This window comes from Canis lupus, chromosome 23 (assembly GCF_011100685.1).
Source record: "Canis lupus familiaris isolate Mischka breed German Shepherd chromosome 23, alternate assembly UU_Cfam_GSD_1.0, whole genome shotgun sequence".
Lineage (NCBI taxonomy): Eukaryota > Metazoa > Chordata > Mammalia > Carnivora > Canidae > Canis > Canis lupus.
In genome coordinates this window covers 23,934,492-23,952,764 of record NC_049244.1, presented here as the reverse complement: position 1 = coordinate 23,952,764, position 18,273 = coordinate 23,934,492, and the positions used below count along the sequence as shown (strand labels likewise).

The 18,273-nt window shown below is 37.6% G+C and overlaps 1 pseudogene; it reads left to right on the top strand.

The window, feature by feature from the left end:
- The first annotated feature begins 5,111 nt into the window (after positions 1–5,111).
- On the top strand, positions 5,112–5,647 carry LOC100683764 (annotated as a pseudogene).
- The last annotated feature ends 12,626 nt before the right edge of the window (positions 5,648–18,273 follow it).

Below are 18,273 nucleotides of genomic sequence, written 5' to 3'. Positions count from 1 at the left end.
GGGTTAGACACTATGTAAGTTATTTCAGTTACATCTCAACACTTCCATAGGAGGTAAATAATATTTATTACTAACTCAGAGATGAGGAAAGTAATGTTCACAGAGTATGAAGTGGCCACAAAGCTATATATTGTATGAATGGCTATTCATATATCTTATGAATGGCTAAGTAAGGATCAGATTACAGTCCAAAGTCAAACCTGGGCTCTTCCTCCTGCACCACATTCCCAATGAAAGGAAAATGGATCAGAATGTCAACATCTACCCCTGTAAAATTTGGAAAATCTGTTAGTGCTTCCTACCAGAAGGCAAAGGCATCAGGCATTCATTGGAATGCAATTTTGGGTGGCTATCTGTGGGGCATAATATGCAAAGAGTTCCATAATTTCTCTGGTCCCATGCCATACCTCTTATCCAGCAGTGGAGTCTATTGCCCCTCCTTTAAACCTGGGCTGGTCCCGTGACTGGCTTTAACCAATAGAATGTAGCAAACTTGACACTGCCAGTTCCATGCCTAGGTCCCTTTGCTTTCATGCTACTTTGAGCCAACATGTAAAGAACTCCAGGGTATCTTGATGGAAAAAGAGACCACATGAAGAGAAAGGCTGGTGGAAGAAAACCAAAGCAACCCAGATGACAGGCATAACCAAGGCTCCCAAAATGTAATTGAGGCTATCTTGGACTTATAGCCTCTCCCAGTTCCAGATAAACACAATTGCATAAGTGAGCTTGACCATCTATCTCTTCCCAGTCCTGCCAGGACTTCTTGATTCATAGAATTATAAGCAATTAATGGGTATTGCTTTAATACCCATTAATTTAATACTCAGATTAGGGGAGGTTTGTGATGCAGCAATAGGTACTTAATAAACAATCTCTTTCTCCACTTCCTTATCTTTATTACTCATCTGCAGACCAGATCTCATCTTTCTGGGTCTTTTAGGAAGCCAGGAAATGATGCCCAGGTAGGAAAGTCTGTGCTCTGGAAGCAAAATGGACCAGTAGGTTTATCTCCTGTCAAAATTTCCCAAGCCAGCCTCACCACTTTCCTTTGCCTCAGATAAAATTCTAAGAATTTCCACATTTCTGCTTTATTTTGCTGCACCTCTACCTCATAATTCCAAGGCCACTATCATATCCAATTTGGTTCTTCTCTCAAGGACCCTAAAACTACAATCTTCATATGGCTATTTTTTAGCCTAAGGAAGATCTGCAAATGTTTGTGTATATATATCTGTGTGTATGTACAGTTTTCATTTATATTCCCTAGTTCTCAACTAAGTCAAAATACATTTAATTCCATATATGGTTGATTCATACAACATTAATGTCGAATCTCTTTATATGTCTCCCAGTGCCAACTAGTAATGTACCAATTTCCAATAAGAAGCCCCTTTTATTTCTCTATAAAAATTATTTAATCCAATTTGATTCATTCAGTAGTCACAATATGAATATGGTACATTGACCTGAAGAGCTTATTCAGTATTTTTAAGAGATCTCAACTGTTACCAATGGCAACCAGAGAATCAGCTTGACATCTCAGACTATAAAAATCTTACAGCCCATCTCTATGATGAGCCCAGCAGAGAACTGGGAGGTTTATGACATTTTAATCATTGATAATTTTGGTTGTTGCTGATGAGAAGACTTTTTAATGTGAGGAACTTGGAAAGAGTTCCAAGGAGAGTTGCCAAGGTAATTAAAACAGCCTTGTAAATTGGTTTGAAGAATATGCCAGGCTATCAAAACGACCATCAGCCTATCTGACCCTCCCCTCCCTGGCCACTCCATCTATTCATCAGATGTTATCAGCCTTAATTGAAATTGACAACACAATGATGACAAAAATGTTCTATGGCACATGTAGCACATGCTATATATCCCACAGAAAATGTGACAATAAATAATGAGATAGATCATTTATGCCCTCCCAACTCCTTAAAGTTTTAGGTAGCTTATGTTAAAAGTGCAATGAAAATAATCCACAAAGTTAATATAAAGCAATAGCCAGGCTTGGACATTTTAAAATGCATAAGAGAGGATGTAAAAGAGTAGAAATTAAGCCCCCAAAAAATTATAAATAAATAAACATAGGCTATATGGATATAAGTATAGCCTTGGCTATATAGCATGGAGGAGAGCTGGCAGGAGAAGAAAGGAAAAATACACTCATGGTGAAATGTCATGGGAAGATAGGGAGGAAGAGAAAGTGGAGGCAGAGTACCAAAATATACTGGGGTTCAGTCTCCATAAAGTGTCTGATTTAATCTTCCAGGAAGTAATTAAAAAGCTGATTCGCAGAGTCCTAATGACTTACCCAAAATCTCACAACCAGAAAGTATTCAAACTATATGTCCAACCTAAAGCCATATGATTCCAAAGCCAATACTCCTTCCCAAACATTCTCAGTCAACAAGGAATTTATTCAAGGGCACTAAGCAATAGGATAAATACTTGTATGCAAAGCAATTCTTTTATCCATGCAAAGGTGTTCCTTGTGGGTCTATTTTCAGAGGACAAGTATGCTCCAGTGATAAGACATTTGTAAACAATGATTAGAGGAACAGCATACAGAGTAGGCAAAGAAAATTTGAATCCCAGTAGCATCACCTCCTAGCTGTGTGACCTTTAGCAATTTACTACAACTCTTGGGGTTTTAGTTTCCCTGTCAGAGAAGTGAGAACCTTTATGCCTAGTTGATTGAATTGTGAAAGGGTGACATAAAATAACATGATGCAAATTGCTTGGCATAGAGTTCTGAACACAGTAGAACATAATAAATGTAGACTATAATAATCTATTTTATTTTCACCCCAATATCTAGGATTATTAAATTAAGATGGCCAGTGATTTTACCGAGGTATATACAGGTAAAACGACATGTTCTCTGGGATTTTCTTCAAAATGCTTTAAGTAGGAGAGTGAAGGGAATATTATGTGAGAATAGAGAAAACAAAATCAACAAATGGTAATGACTATTGAAATTAGGTGAAACTGGTACAGTGGGTTCATTATACTATCTCTATTTTTGTGTATATTAAAATTTTCCCACAATAAAAGTTTTGAAAAATGTTCATGGTTAGTACCCAGAGGACATATATGTTGGTTGAAAATTGCCAGGACTAAAGACTAAGAAAAAGATAATATTAAATTCTAGGGAAGTCTAGCCTCTTCTCGGAAGGCCTTGCAGATCTGTTCCAGATTTGGAATGAGTACACTCTTAAACCCAAGCTGTGCAGCATGAAATTGAAGGGGTGCCCTTGTCCTTCAAAAGTTTGAAGATAGAAGTTACCAATCTCCAGAGCTAAAACTAATTATTTTCCAAACACCTACTTTCTCCCCATTTGTATCCATTGGCATCATCCGACATTTTTATCCTTTCTATTCCTACTACAGACCCCTCCCCACAACAGACACAACTTTCCTGTCCCTGTAAATACCGTTCTACCTGCCTGAGATTACAGCCAAAGTTTCTAAGGTTGGTCTTCCCCAAAACTCCTGCAAATGATCTTTTCTCCATGCCTTTGAATATTTGAAATGCATTTCTTGAATTAAACGAAATAGCATTTTTTAAAGGCATATGTGTTCTTAAGAAGGAAAACACATTGTTACCCATCTGTATAAGTTAATTGATTGTAAGTTGAGCAGCATGAGAGTTTGGGGTGTGGAAATTGTGGAAAGGAGAATGTGTTCAGAAAGAGGAGGTCATACTGAGAGGCAAATTTCACAGTTTAGTTCTACTATGCTTCCCCAAAAACTGTCTTATGTCTATATCCTGCCTTCCTGTTTCTTACCAAGATTTACCTGTGCATTGTCTCATGATAGCCCACTTTGTTTTTTAAGCTAGATAATAATGACCAACCTATGCCTGGTAAGGTAAAAATGGCTAACACAATATACATGCCAAGATGGGAATCTCCTATGGAGACACTGGGTCCACGGATTAAAAACATAGACCTTAGCATCATAGTACCTAAGAAAAAAATAGAGAGCAAAGAGTTGTATATTTCATTTATCAGTGCCATAAGATAAAATGCTAGACTTTTATTTATGCTATTAAAAATCATCTGTGTATTTGTTTTCTGAAATTAGATTGGACTATAAAGGTACACCCTTCACCAGCTAATTTTACTTCTTCATTTCACCATGTCAATGTGTCACTCTACAGCCACATGTGAACCCACCTTAACAAAGTAGAATTTAATGAATCCAGTTCCCTTTAACATTTTCTCATAAGCATAAGTAGTGACAGGACCAGTATTTCTAAAACCTTGGTAATGAGTTGCAGCCCAGATAGAATATGTCATTATTTCGGTTTCATCCAAATTCTACAATTTATTCAATCATTGTCTTTGGCTCTTTGCATAAGTAGACTGAAGATATTTGTTTCCAATTAAGTTTTTTTATGCAACTTGAAATTACTTTCAGTGTTAGTGATATTTTTCTTTGAGAAATCAACAGCTATATGAGAAAGAAAAAATTTAGATAAACATCATCTTAGATTTCAGCCACACACACACACAAAAAAAACCCGTTTATTACCAACCCAACCCACTCATTCGTTATCCCTCTTTTAGATAGAAGCCATAAAAGATCAAGTCAAAGCATTGTATTAAGAAACACTGGAGCTCAGGGATGCCTGGATGGCTCAGTGATTGAATCTGCCTTCGAAGGGCCCAGGGCGTGTCCCAGGGTCCCAGGATCGAGTCCCACATTTGGCTCTCCTAGAGGAGCCTACTTCCTCCCCTGCCTATGTCTCTACCTCTCTCCCTGTGTCTCTCATGAACAAATAAATAAAATCTTAAAAAAAAAGAAAGAAAGAAACATTGGAGCTCGGACTTAGAGCATACATGGCCAGAGACACTACCAACCAGACTTGGAGCAAATCAGAGGCAGTTAATAATACAGCTCTTCAAGTCTACAATAAAAAATGGCATCCAACAAATCAAAAAGCAGACTCTTAACTATAGAGAACAAACTGATGATTAAAGATCACACTTACCTTGATGAGCACTGAGTAATATATGGAATGTTGAATCACTATACTGTACACCTAAAACAGATATAGCACTGTATATTAACTATACTGGAATTAAAGTAATCTTTAAATGGCACCCAATAAAACTACATTGCAAAAAGTGAGAGAGAAACAGAATGGAAAGAGTAAAAACTGGAAGAGACAGAACCTGAAGAATCTTGGTAGAAAAAGTACCGACAGACACTGGTGAATGGGAAGTATTCAGTATTTCCTGAAGCGGAAGGGGACTTACTGACAATGCTGACAATACTTGGGAACCTCAAGAAAATTTAGATTGTCCAGAGTTAATTGATTCACTTATTAATTTATTAATCCTCAAAACCTGATACAAAAGAAGACCTTCATCTGACAGCGAATGCAATGACAGCAAATCAAAGAAAAGAAATGCAGCTGAGAAACTGAAAGGCTTTGCCATAGGTCTTGATCCTGAACAATTAGTGCCACAGACAGCAGTGGTGAATTAATGTTTGCCATTCATGGAAAGATTCAGATGAGGCAGAGCTGATGCTGGCAAAAGAGACAAATATGAAGTGTACTCAAATTGTAATTGCTTTCTATGAAGAGAGATGAACCTGGCATTCTTATGTGGAAGACAAAGCTCAGTAATTATTTTCATTATATATATATATATATATATATACACAACTAATATATATATAGTCTGGGTTTTTATGTCTATTAGCATAAGTACATAACGACATTCTAATGAAAATCAAGTTTGATATGTTTTGAAGTATTATTGGGGGAGTAATAGCAGAGTTTTTTGCAATACAGCACTGATTATTTTGTGGATTTTGGGGGGGTTTCTTGTAACCTGCTTTTTTTTCAAGTTTTTATTTAAATTCCGGGTAGTTAATATACACTATAATATTAGTTTCAGGTGTAGAATTCAGTGACTCATCACTACATACAACACCCAGTGCTCATCACAAGTGCCCTCATTAATACCCATCCCCTATTTCACTTATTCCCCCACCCACCTCCCCTCTGGTAACCCTCGGTTTGTTCTCTATAGTTAACACTCTGTTTCTTGGTTTTCCTCTTTTTCCCCTCATGTTCATTTGCTTCATTTCTTAAATTCCACATATAAGTGAAATTATATGGTATTTGTCTTTCTCTGACTGACTGACTTCTCTTAGCATAATACCCTTTAGTTCTATCCACATTGTTGCAAATGGCAAGATTTCATTCTTTTGATAGCTGAGTAATATTCCATTGGATACATGTACATCTTTAACCATTCATCAGTCAATGGATGTTTGGCCTCTTTCCATGATTTGGCTATTGTTGATAATGATGCTATAAACATCAGGGTGCATGTGCCTTAAATCTGTATTTTTGTATCCTTTGGGTAAATACCTAGTAGTGCAATTGCTGGATCATAGGAAATACTATTTTTAACTTTTTGAAGAAACTACATACTGTTTTCCAGAGTGGTTGTACCAATTTGCATTCCCACCAACAGTGTTAAGAGCTTCTCTTTCTCCACATCCTCCCCAGCTTCTGTTGTTTCCTGTGTTAATTTTAGCCATTCTGACTGGTGTGAGGTGGTATCTCATTGTGGTTTTTGATTTGCATTTCCCTGATGATGAGTGATGTTGAGCATTTTTTCATGTGTCTGTTAGCCATCTGGATGTCTTTTGCAAAAATATCTATTCATGTCTTCTGCCCATTTCTTACCTGGGTTAGTTGTTTTGTAGGTGTTGAGTTTGATAAGTTCTTTATAGATTTTGGAAACTAACCCTTAATCAGATATGTCATTTGCAGTATCTTCTCCCATTCTGAGCATTGCCTTATAGTTTTGTTGATTGTTTCCTTTACTGTGCAGAAGCTTTTATCTTAATTAAATCCCAATAGTTCATTTTTGCTTTTGTTTCCCTTGCCTCAGGAGACGCATCCAGTAAGAAGTTGCTATGGCCAATGTCAAAAAGGTTACTGACTGTGTTCTCCTCTAGGATTTTGACGGATTACTGTCTCACATTTAGGTCTTTCATCCATTTTGAGTTTATTTTTGTGTATGGTATAAGAAAGTGGTCTAGTTTCATTCTTTTGCATATTGCTGTCCAGTTTTCCCAACACTATTTGTTGAAGAGACTTTTCTATTGGCTATTCTTTGCTAGATTAGTTGACCAAGGTTCATTTCTGGGTTTTCTGTTCTGTTCCATTGATCTACGTGTCTGTTTTTACACCAGTACTATATTGCCTTGATCAATACAGCTTTGTAATATAATTTTAAGTCCAGAATTGTGATGCCTCTAGATTTGCATTCCTTTTTCCAGATGGCTTTGGCTATTTGGGGTCTTTTGTGGTTCCATACAAATTTTAGGATCATTTGTTCTAGCTCTATGAAAACTGCTGGTATTTTGATAGGGATTACATGAAATGTGTACATTGCTTTGGGTGGGAATAGACATTTTAAAAATATTTATTCTTCCAATCCATGAGCATAGACTATTTTTCCATTTCTTTGTGTCATCTTCAATTTCTTTCATTAGTGTTTTATAGTTTTAAGAATATAGATCTTTTACCTCTTTCATTAGGTTATTCCTAGGTATCTCATGGTTTTTGATGCAATTGTAAATGGGATCAATTCTTTGATTCCCCTTTCTGCTGCTTCATTATTGGTGTATGGAAATGCAAAAGATTTCTGTATGTTGATTTTTTAACCAGCAATTTAATTGAATTTGCGTATCAGTTGTAGCAATTTTTTGTTGAGCCTTTAAGATTTTTTAAAAGATTTATTTTTCATGAGAGACACTGATAGAGAGTCAGAGACAAAGGCAGAAGGAGAAATAGGCTCACTGCAGAAATTCCGATGTGATCCCAGAACTCTAGGATCACACCCTGAGCCAGAGGCAAACATTCAACCACTGAGCCACCCAGATGTCCCCCTTTTGAATTTTCTACAGAGTATCATGTCATCTGCAAATAGTGAAAGTTTGACTTCTTTGCTGATTTGAATGCCTTTTATTTCTTTCATTGTCTGATTGCTGAGGCTAGGACTTCTAGTAGTATGTTAAATAACAGTGGTGAAAAAAAATAAATAAAAATAAAAAAAAAAAAATAACAGTGGTGAGAGTGGACATCCTGTCTTGTTCCTGACCATATAGGAAAAGCTCTCAGTTTTTCCCCATTGAGGAGAATAATAGCTGTGGATTTTTCATATATGGCCTTTGTGATGCTGAGGTATGTTCCCTCTATTCCTACTTTGTTAAGGGTTTTTATCATGAATGGATATTGTACTTTGTCATATGCTTTTTCTGTATCTATTGAAAGGATCAGATGGTTCTTATCCTTTCTTTTATTAATGTGGTATATCCTGTTGATAGATTTGTGAATACTGAACCACCCTTACAGACCAGGAATAAATCCCATTTGATTGTGGTGAATGAGTCTTTTAATGTGCTGTTGGATTCAATTTGTTAGAATTTTTCTGAGAATTTTTGCTTTGATGTTCATCAGGGATATTGGCCTTTAGTTCTCTTTTTTAGTGGAGTATTTGTCCAGTTTTGGGATTAGGGTAATGCTGGCCTCATAGAATGAGTTTGAAAGTTTTCTTTCCATTTCTATTTTTTTTAATAGTTTGAGAAAATAGTATTAATTATTCTTTAAATGTTTAGTAGAATTCCCCTGGACTTTTGTCTATTGGGAGATTTTTGAATACTGATTCTATTTCCTTGATGGTTATCGGTGTGTTCAAGCTTTCTATTTCTTCCTGTTTCAGTTTTGGTAATGTATATGTTTCTAGGAACTTAACAATTTCTTCCAGATTGTCCAACTTGTTGCCATACAATCTTTCATAATGTTCTCTCATAATTGTTTGTATTTCTGTGGTGTTTGTTATTTCTCCTCTTTCATTTGTGATTGTATTTACTTCTGCCCTTTCTTTTTTCATTTTGATAAGTCTGGCTAGGGGTTTGTAAATTTTATCAATTTTTTCAAAGAAGAACCAGCTCCTGGTTTCAGTGATCTGTTCTACTGTTTTCTTTGTTTCTATATCATTTATTTCTGCTCTCATCTTTATTGTTTCCCTTCTTCTGTTGACTTTAGGCTTTGTTTGTTGTTCTTTCTCTAGCTCCTTTAGCTGTAAGGTTAGGTTGTGTATTTGAGAATTTTCTTGCTTCTTCAGGTAGGCCTATATTGCTAAATACTTCCCTTTTATGACCACTTTTGCTGCATCCCAAAGCTTTTGGATCATCATGTTTTCCTTTTTTATTGTTTCCATGTGTTGTTCTTTTTTTTATTTCCTCTTTGATTTCCTGGTTGACCCGTTCATTCTTTAGTAGCATCTTGTTTAACCTCCATGTATTTGTGGTCTTTCCAAATTTTTTCCTGTAGTTGACTTCAAGTTTCCTAGCGGTGTGGCCAGAAAATATGCATGATATGATCTCAATCTTTTTGTACTTTTTGAGGCCTTATTTGTGACCTAATAGGTGATCTATTCTGGGGAATGTCCCATGTGCACATGAAGAGAATGTTTATTCTGCTGTTTTAGGATGAAATGTTCCAAATATATCTGTTAAGTTCATCTGGTCCAGTGTGTCATTTAAAGCCCTTGTTTCCTTATTGATTTTCTGCTTAAATGATCTGTCCATTGATGTGAGATGTTGAATTCCTCTCCTATGATTGTATTATTATCAATGATTTCCTTTACGTTTGTTAATATTTGTTTTACATAGTTGGGTGCTCCATGTTGGAGGCACAAATATTCATAATTGTTAGGTCTTCTTGGTGGATAAGTCCCTTTATATATATTATACATATATATATTATATAATATTATCATATTTATGATGATTCATCTCTTGTTATAGTCTTTGGTTTAAAATCTAGTTTGTCTGGTATGCATAATCTACTCCAGCTTTCTTTTGACTTCCATTTGCATGATAAATATTTCTCTATCCCCTCACTTTCAATCTGTATGTATCTTTACGTCTAAAATTAGTCTCTTATACATAGGAAACAAACTGAGCATTATTGGAGGGGAGGGAAGTGGGGGGACAGGGTAACTTGGTGATGAACATTAAGGAGGACATGTGATATAATGAACACAGGTTATTATATAAGACTGATGAATCACTGACCCCTACCTCTGAAATCAATAATACATTATATGTTAATTTATTGAATTTAAATATATAAAAATAAATAAATAAAATTTGTCTCTTATAAGCAGCATATAGATGGATCCTGTTTGTTTGTTTTTTTAAGATTTTATTTATTTATTCATGAGAGACGGGGGGGGGGGGGGCGCGAAGAGACAAAGGCAGAGGGAGAAGCAGGCCCCATACAGGGAGCCTGACATGGGACTCGATCCCGGGTCTCCAGGATCACGCCCTGAGCTGAAGGCAGTGCTAAACTGCTGAGCCACCTGGGCTACCCCTTTTTTCTTTTTTTCTTTCTTTTTTTTTTTAAGATTTTATGGGTCCTTTTTTTTATGCATTCTGACACCCTATATCTTTTGATTAGAGCATTTAGTAAATTTACATTCAGAGTAATTATTGATAGATATGTACTTAGTGTCATTATATTACTCGTTTTGTCATTGTTTCTGGAGATTTTTCTCTATTCCCTTCTCATCTTTGTCACCTTTGGTCTTTCTTTCCCCCTCTGAGTCCCCTTTAATATTTCTGCTTTAGTGGTCAAAAACTCCTTTAGTGTTTGTTTGGGAAACTCTTTATCTCTCCTTCTATCCTAAATGATAGCCTTGCTGGATAGATAGAGGATTCTTGGCTTCAGATTTTTCTCATTCAGCACATCGAATATATCATGTCACTTTTTTCTGGCCTGCCAAGGTTCTTTGGAGAAATCCGCAGCTAGCCTTATGGATCTTCCTTTGTAGGTTAAGAACTTCTTTTGTCTTGCTGCTTTTAGGATTTTTTTCTTTATCACTACATATTGCAAAGTTTACTACAATATGTTGTGCTGGTGTCCTGCTTTTGTTAATGTTGATAGGAGTTCTCTGTGTCTCCTGGATTTGTGTATCTGTTTCCTTCCCCAAATTAAAAAAGTTTTCACCAACTGCCTGCAGTGGGCAGTGTTTGCACCTTGGTCAGAGTGTATAGAGTTTTAACTAGGCATGCTCTGGTTGGCTTGTTAAATGAGACCTGATACTACTTACACTAGAACTGAAGCATTGCTGAACTCTATGGTCAATAGACATGGTGCATACAGATGTTCTGCTGGTCTTCTGGGGAGGGGGCCTGCTGCACTGGTCCTCAGGAACATTTGCCCAAGAAAAGCAGTACCAGCAGAGCACAGGGATATGGGACTTGGTGTAAGCAGGTTAGGCAGCCAGTTTTGGCACTGTGCTGTTTACTGAAATTGGTCTGTGCTGAGGGAAGCACAGGGGAGGGAAATGGTGGCAGCCATCTACTTTGTCCCCAGAGAGGGGCTTCCATGCTTGCTGCTTTTAGGGAAGTACTCCCAGAAGAGTGAGTACTTTCTCCTCTTGCATCTCAGGCATTTTTCAGATGGCTGTTTTCATCTTCTCTGCCCTAGGTTGCTTGTCTGTCTGGAGCACTGCAGTGCACTTTGGGCTCTATCCCAGCTGAGACTGCTGACTTTTAAAATTCCAAACTTTAGAGACGCCCTGTAGCAAGGGTCTCGCTGTGCTGATGCAGGTTTGACCAAGAAGGGCAATTGTACTAAAATGCAGGGACATGGGATTTGGAGTAAAACAGGCTAAACAGTCAGTGTCTGGGTTAGCTGCCTGCCCTCAGCAGGTGTCTCTTGGCTTGTGCTGAGGTGTTGGAGAGGGAATTAAAGACCCCCATCCAGTTCTTTTATCCCTGAAGAAGTGTCTCTGCAAACACCACCTCTCACAGATGTGCTCCAAGAAGAATGAACAGTTTTTCCCCATGTGCCTTAGGCGATCATCACATCACACTGACTGCCCTGGGAATTGCTTGCATGCCTTCTCTCCAGGAGCAGGGCAGCACCCTCAGGGCTCTATCCCAGCCAAGTCCATTGATCTCTAAAACTCCAGTCTTTGAGCACCTCTAGTTGCAAAAACTCATGAAAATCAGCCCCTTTCTTTCTCCCAGCCAATGGCTTTGGGGAAGTGTTCTCCTTGTGCATATCCTGTGTGCTCCACTCTTTTTCACCTTTCTCTGCAACCAAGGCTCCCTCTCCTCTGCAGCACCTGTGTACATTTCTTCCCCAAACCATGTCCCCACACTTCCTACCTTCCTCTGTGTGGACTTTTCTCTTCCTCTAGTTGTGCAGATCACTCTGTCAGTCCTCAGGTTGATTTCTTGGGTATTCGTATTTAACTTCTATATGCCTAAGGACCATTCTGGTTTTTTGGCTATTTGGAGTCGTTTTTTTTTTTTTTTGTTTTGTTTTTGTTTGTTTTTTTTTTTGTATATATATATATCACATATATAAGTGCATTTATTTTCCTTCATTCCTTTTTCTTTCTTTTCCTTTCTTTTTCTTCCTTTTTAAGCATTCACCAAAACAAAACATTTCATAACCATGGATAGCCCATGTTTCTGGGATGCCATCATTTGGAGCAACCTAAGAAATAAATCACTACAAGTTAGGTTGACATTTTTCCTCAAGCTCTAACCTTTCAAATCAAATAGATGATTCTGTAATGAGTTGGACAATTTAAATATAATGTAAATGATTTAAATTGGACAACTTAAAAGCAGTCATGTCAGAATCCATATCCATATCTACATTTAAATAAATGCAAGTTTATTTGAAAAACCCCTTAAAGGAAAATTTTATCACTACCAACAATTTCTCCACCCAAATGAGAAAACTAGAGAAGTTCTAGTGTGTTTTAATTAAGTAAGCAAAATTAATTACATAGACATTTATAAGGTCCTTCCAGTGAACTACTCCTTTACAAGTTGAAATCCCTAGAAGAGACTGACTAAATGGGGCAAAATGGGACTAAAAGGTCATGATTCATGGTATGCCTAAGACTTCATTCATGAAAACCTAATCATAATCAGATGGCCGGAGATGTTGGCAATTGAGGACCTATTGGAATAAATGGGTGAACAGACTTTTGGAATTCAAATTCTTGACCTGCACGTGTTTTCTTTATCCCAACTCATTTCTTACACGTAGGCTCAATCTTCTCAGAATTTGGGTTAATGGTTCAGCAGAAGCCAGGAAAAAACAGTAACTTTGTAGTAATCAAAGTGTTATCCAGCTATATTTTGCTCACTTTATTATAAACAGTAATCAATAAACAGTTTTATATTCAGAAAGAAAAAGAAACAATGTATTCTTTCCTAAAAAATTCTAGAAAAATTATTTGACCTTTCTCTTTTTTCTCACAAATATAACTGAATCCCAGAGGTATTTAGACCTAGTCCCTTAGTCTGCAATTACCTTCGTGGCTTGCTTGTGGTTGAAAGCTTTCCACAAATCATTTGGGTCTCTATGCATTGCTCCAGTTACCACGTTAACCTTAGTAACTTGACTGCAGCTAACAGAACTCACATATGTATCTTTCTTGCTGCCAGTCTTTCATGCCCACACCTTATTACTAAAGCAATTCAAAGAACTGTATTCTGAAAAGAAAAAACAAAATTATTTGCATGTTATTGTCCCCTTCTAGATTTCTCACTTCAATTGAATGGGACATGCTTACAGCCCTAACCAGACTGATTATTCCCTTGGGCTACTCCATCTGTATATTGTAGATTCTATTTTTCCATTGATCACCTTTTGATTACAGTTCTTCACTAAACTGTCGATCGCCCTTCTCAGACAAGGCATTTCTTTAAAGCAAGAATCATCTTTCATATGCCTCTAAAACTCTGGTACAATCCCTGGCACACAGGAAACACTCAAAAGTTAGCACTGAGTGAACATATGGCTCATACAATATAGTGTCCTGTGAAGTAAAATTATGTCTGACACAGGAATTTTCATGTCAAATTTGATATTCTTTTTTTCCCTCTTCAAGTAGGCTCCATGCCCAACAGGGGGCTTGAACTAATGACTCCAAGATTAAGAGTCACATGCTCTACCAACTGAGCCAGCCTGGCACCAATGCTCTTAACTTTAACTGCTATGTATCTAAATATGGATTTAAAGTACATATTTAGGGGTGCCTGAGTGTCTCAGTGGTTGAGCATCAACCTTCCACTCAGGGTGTGGTCCTAGAGTCCCTGGATTGAATCCCACTTTGGGCTCTCCTGGAGGAGACTGCTTCTTCCTCTGTCTATGTCTCTGCCTCTCTCTCTCTGTGTCTCTCATGAATAAATAAAATATTTTTTAAAAAATAAAGTACAGGGCAACCCCCGTGGCTCAGTGGTTTAGCACCGCCTTCAGCCCAGGGTGTGATCCTGGAGACCCGGGATTGAGTCCCACGTCCGGCTCCCTGCGTGGAGCCTGCTTCTTCCTCTGCCCGTGTCTCTGCCTCATTCTCTCTCTCTCTGTATCTGTCATGAATAAATAAAATCTTTTTTTTTTAAAAAAAGTACATATGTATATAGCTCTGTTGGCCCTTTCTATCTGCCTTCCATTCTAGGAAATTTCCTTCATTTCTCTGGGCATATCTTTCACTCCACTTCTCATTCCAAGAGATTGGATTTTCTCCTAAAACCCTGCTAATCAAATGTTACAATTTCTGTATCTGTTCTTCTTAACTCCATATTCATACATTTGTCCATTTTCTCCATTTATTTATCTCTTCATCTCTTTGTGCTATGTTCTAAGAAATTTGTTTAGCTTGAATCCTCAGCTGTATCCATTGGTTCATCCATTAAATTTTTCCCAAAATTATTTTCTATTGAATTAATTTATATATTGTAATATGTACAGGTTTTAAGTATAGAATTTTGGCAAATGTATAAAGTCACCTTTCATGAAAGAACTCAATTTATTGTTACCCATAAATCCATGCTGGAAAAATGAATAATTGAACTTCAGTAAAAAGAAAATGAAGCTCAGTGGAATAAGTAGGTATATGAAATATTACAAAAATGTATTCTTCAGTCTAAATAATTGTCGGTTAAAATACCCAAATAACCTGAAACTAAATTCCAGTTGAAATCAATACAGGAAATGAGGAAATAGGAGGAAGCAGAAGACATAAAAGCATACTACATTTTTCATATTGTTTTAATGGAAGGCTATGTAGATACTAATTAACTCTACACATTAGAATATATTCAATGGCTTGTGTTAAAATTTAAGAGTAATCACAACAGAGTAACAAAGAAGTAGGTGATCCAATAGACTATTTTGGTAAGGCCATTGTGAAAAGGTAATATTTGAATTGAGACCCAAAGGGCGAGAGGATCTTACTATGCAAAGTAGGGAAAAAATATTTCAGACAGAGGAAACAAGCATGCACAAGGGTCCAGAGGCAGTAATGGGATTGGCATGTTTGAGGAACAGGGAGGAAGCCAGTATAGCTGGGCTCTGGGAAGAGTGAGAAAGAAGCAGTTAGATCTGACAGATAGCAAAGAGCCACCATGAAAGGCCTTTAGACAATGTCAAAGTTTTGGATTTTATTCTAAGTTCTGAGGGAAGCCTTTGAAGTGTTTTAAGCAAGGACTGGGTTTGTCTGATTTATGTTTTTATGAAATAACTATAGAGAACAAGTTACAGAGGAAGAAAAATGGAATTCAAGAGACTAGGTCAGAGGTGATGGGAACTGGGTTAGGAGACAGCATTGGAGACAGAGTGACGTAGAGGGATTGGGCAAATATTTTAGAGGGTACACCAGCAGTCCCTGCCAATGGACTGGATATGAAGGGGTGACAGAGAGAAGAAAACTAAAGATATCTCCCAGGTTTCTGGTTTTCACAATTGGTGAATGTGTCCTATAAGCAGGTGAATGGTTTGCATAACTGGGTGGTCCTCACTGATCTGGGAAAGGGCTCCATCTGAGAAGAGAACAGGGAGTGGGGTGGAAAGCCACAGACCTATTCCAAACTGTAAATAGGAAGATGCCCTGGTAGATGTCCAACTGCAAATGTCTGTGCACAAAAGACATACAAACATGGCATTCCTGAACAGTTCAGTGGTCCTCACACATAGGTGACTGGTGAGATGACCTACAGGAAAGCATGGACAAACAAGGCCCAGGGTGGAGTGCCCATGCTCTCCAACTGTTAATAATTGAAAGAGAAAAGGACAGGTACAAAGCAGACTGAGAAGCAGCTGCCATATGAAAGAAGGTAAACCTCTGTACATCAAACGATCATTTAATATATAAGGTATTTCGTCCAGCTCCAATTAATATTTAAGAATTCCACCCAAAGGAAAAAATCCTAATACATGCTGAGATTTTAGTTATGTGACTCAGTTCTTTCCATAATCCTGGCTCCTAACTAAAAATTGCCCTGTGGGAACTTTATCCTCCTTTTCCAAAATATACCTCTTAGAGAATGTTCCCATCCAACTTCTAGGGTTGTTAAAAGTTCTAGAAATAATACACATAAATACTTGGCACAAAGTAGCATCAATGAATAGTAGCCACATAATAACATTTTTAATTCTTCTCTGAGAAAACCTAAAAATCTTACTTTCATTGTAATTGAAGAACCCCTCTGCAGATCCATTAAAATATATACTGGTAATATAGGACTAGAGACTGGCATCAGAGCTTTGAAAAATAGAAAGAGAAATAAAGGGAAATACAAATCAAAACCACAATGAGATACCACCTCACACCGGTGAGAATGGGGCAAATTAACAAGGCAGGAAACAACAAATGTTGGAGGGGATGCGGAGAAAAGGGCATTGTAAGGGCAACCCTCTTACACTGTTGGTGGGAATGTGAACTGGTGCAGCCACTCTGGAAAACTGTGTGGAGGTTCCTCAAAGAGTTAAAAATAGACCTGCCCTACGACCCAGCAATTGCACTGTTGGGGATTTACCCCAAAGATACAGATGCAGTGAAACGCCAGGACACCTGCACCCCGATGTTTATAGCAGCAATGGCCACGATAGCCAAACTGTGGAAGGAGTCTCGGTGTCCAACGAAAGATGAATGGATAAAGAAGATGTGGTTTATGTATACAATGGAATATTACTCAGCTATTAGAAATGACAAATACCCACCATTTGCTTCAACGTGGATGGAACTGGAGGGTATTATGCTGAGTGAAGTAAGTCAGTCGGAGAAGGACAAATATTGTATGTTCTCATTCATTTGGGGAATATAAATAATAGTGAAAGGGAATATAAGGGAAGGGAGAAGAAATGTGTGGGAAATATCAGAAAGGGAGACAGAACGTAAAGACTGCTAACTCTGGGAAACGAACTAGGGGTGGTAGAAGGGGAGGAGGGCGGGGGGTGGGAGTGAATGGGTGACGGGCACTGGAGGTTATTCTGTATGTTAGTAAATTGAACACCAATAAAAAATAAATTAAAAAAAAAAAGAAAGAGAAATAAAATATGCTCTATGGCTTCACATATTTTTACCATCTGCTACAATGATTCTCAAACCTAGAGACACAAAACAATCATTTGGTAAACCTTGAGGAAAAAATACAGATTCTATGCACTACACCAGTAAACTTTGATTCAGTAAATGTGAAGTCCAAGAATCCAATTATACTATTCCTACTTATGCACAATGACTCTGATTGACAAAGATGTAAGACCCACTAGTTGAGTAAATGAGAACTCTTAGCAGGATTCCAAGTCCATGGTCCAGCATCACAGCGTGGCAGGGAAGGGAAATAAAATGTAGGACCGCTGACCAAGAAGGTACTTTTCAACATTCATTTCCCTCCACATGGATTATAATTCAAGAATTGTATTTTACACAGAAGTACAGCCCAGGGGAAAATGAGGCATGCTGAAGGGGAAGTGTGGCAAGAAATAAGCCACCATAACTTTGCAAGAAAATACAGAACCTTCACTATGGCTCTTAAGTCATAAACTAAAAGAGATCACTGAAATTTCTGGAATGATGTCACCAAACAGTAAACTAGCCCAAGCCCAGGTACCTGACAAAGATTGACAATTAGACAGCTATCCACAAACAAAAGAAGACCTGAGAGAGGTCAGGAGTCCACTCAAGAAACTTCAGCAACACAATGGAACAAAAACCCTGAGAATAACCACACAAAAAGGGAAGGGAAAAACAGCTTCATTTTGGCTGCATCATCCCATTCCCCAGGCTAGTGCTGCTCAGTACAAGAGAGAACTCTCCAGCTAGAAAGAGTTTTCCTCCCCAGAAAACAGAGAGCAGAATTCTGCCTTTCAGGAGTGCTTTGGTTTTACTCCATCCAGAGACTGACAAA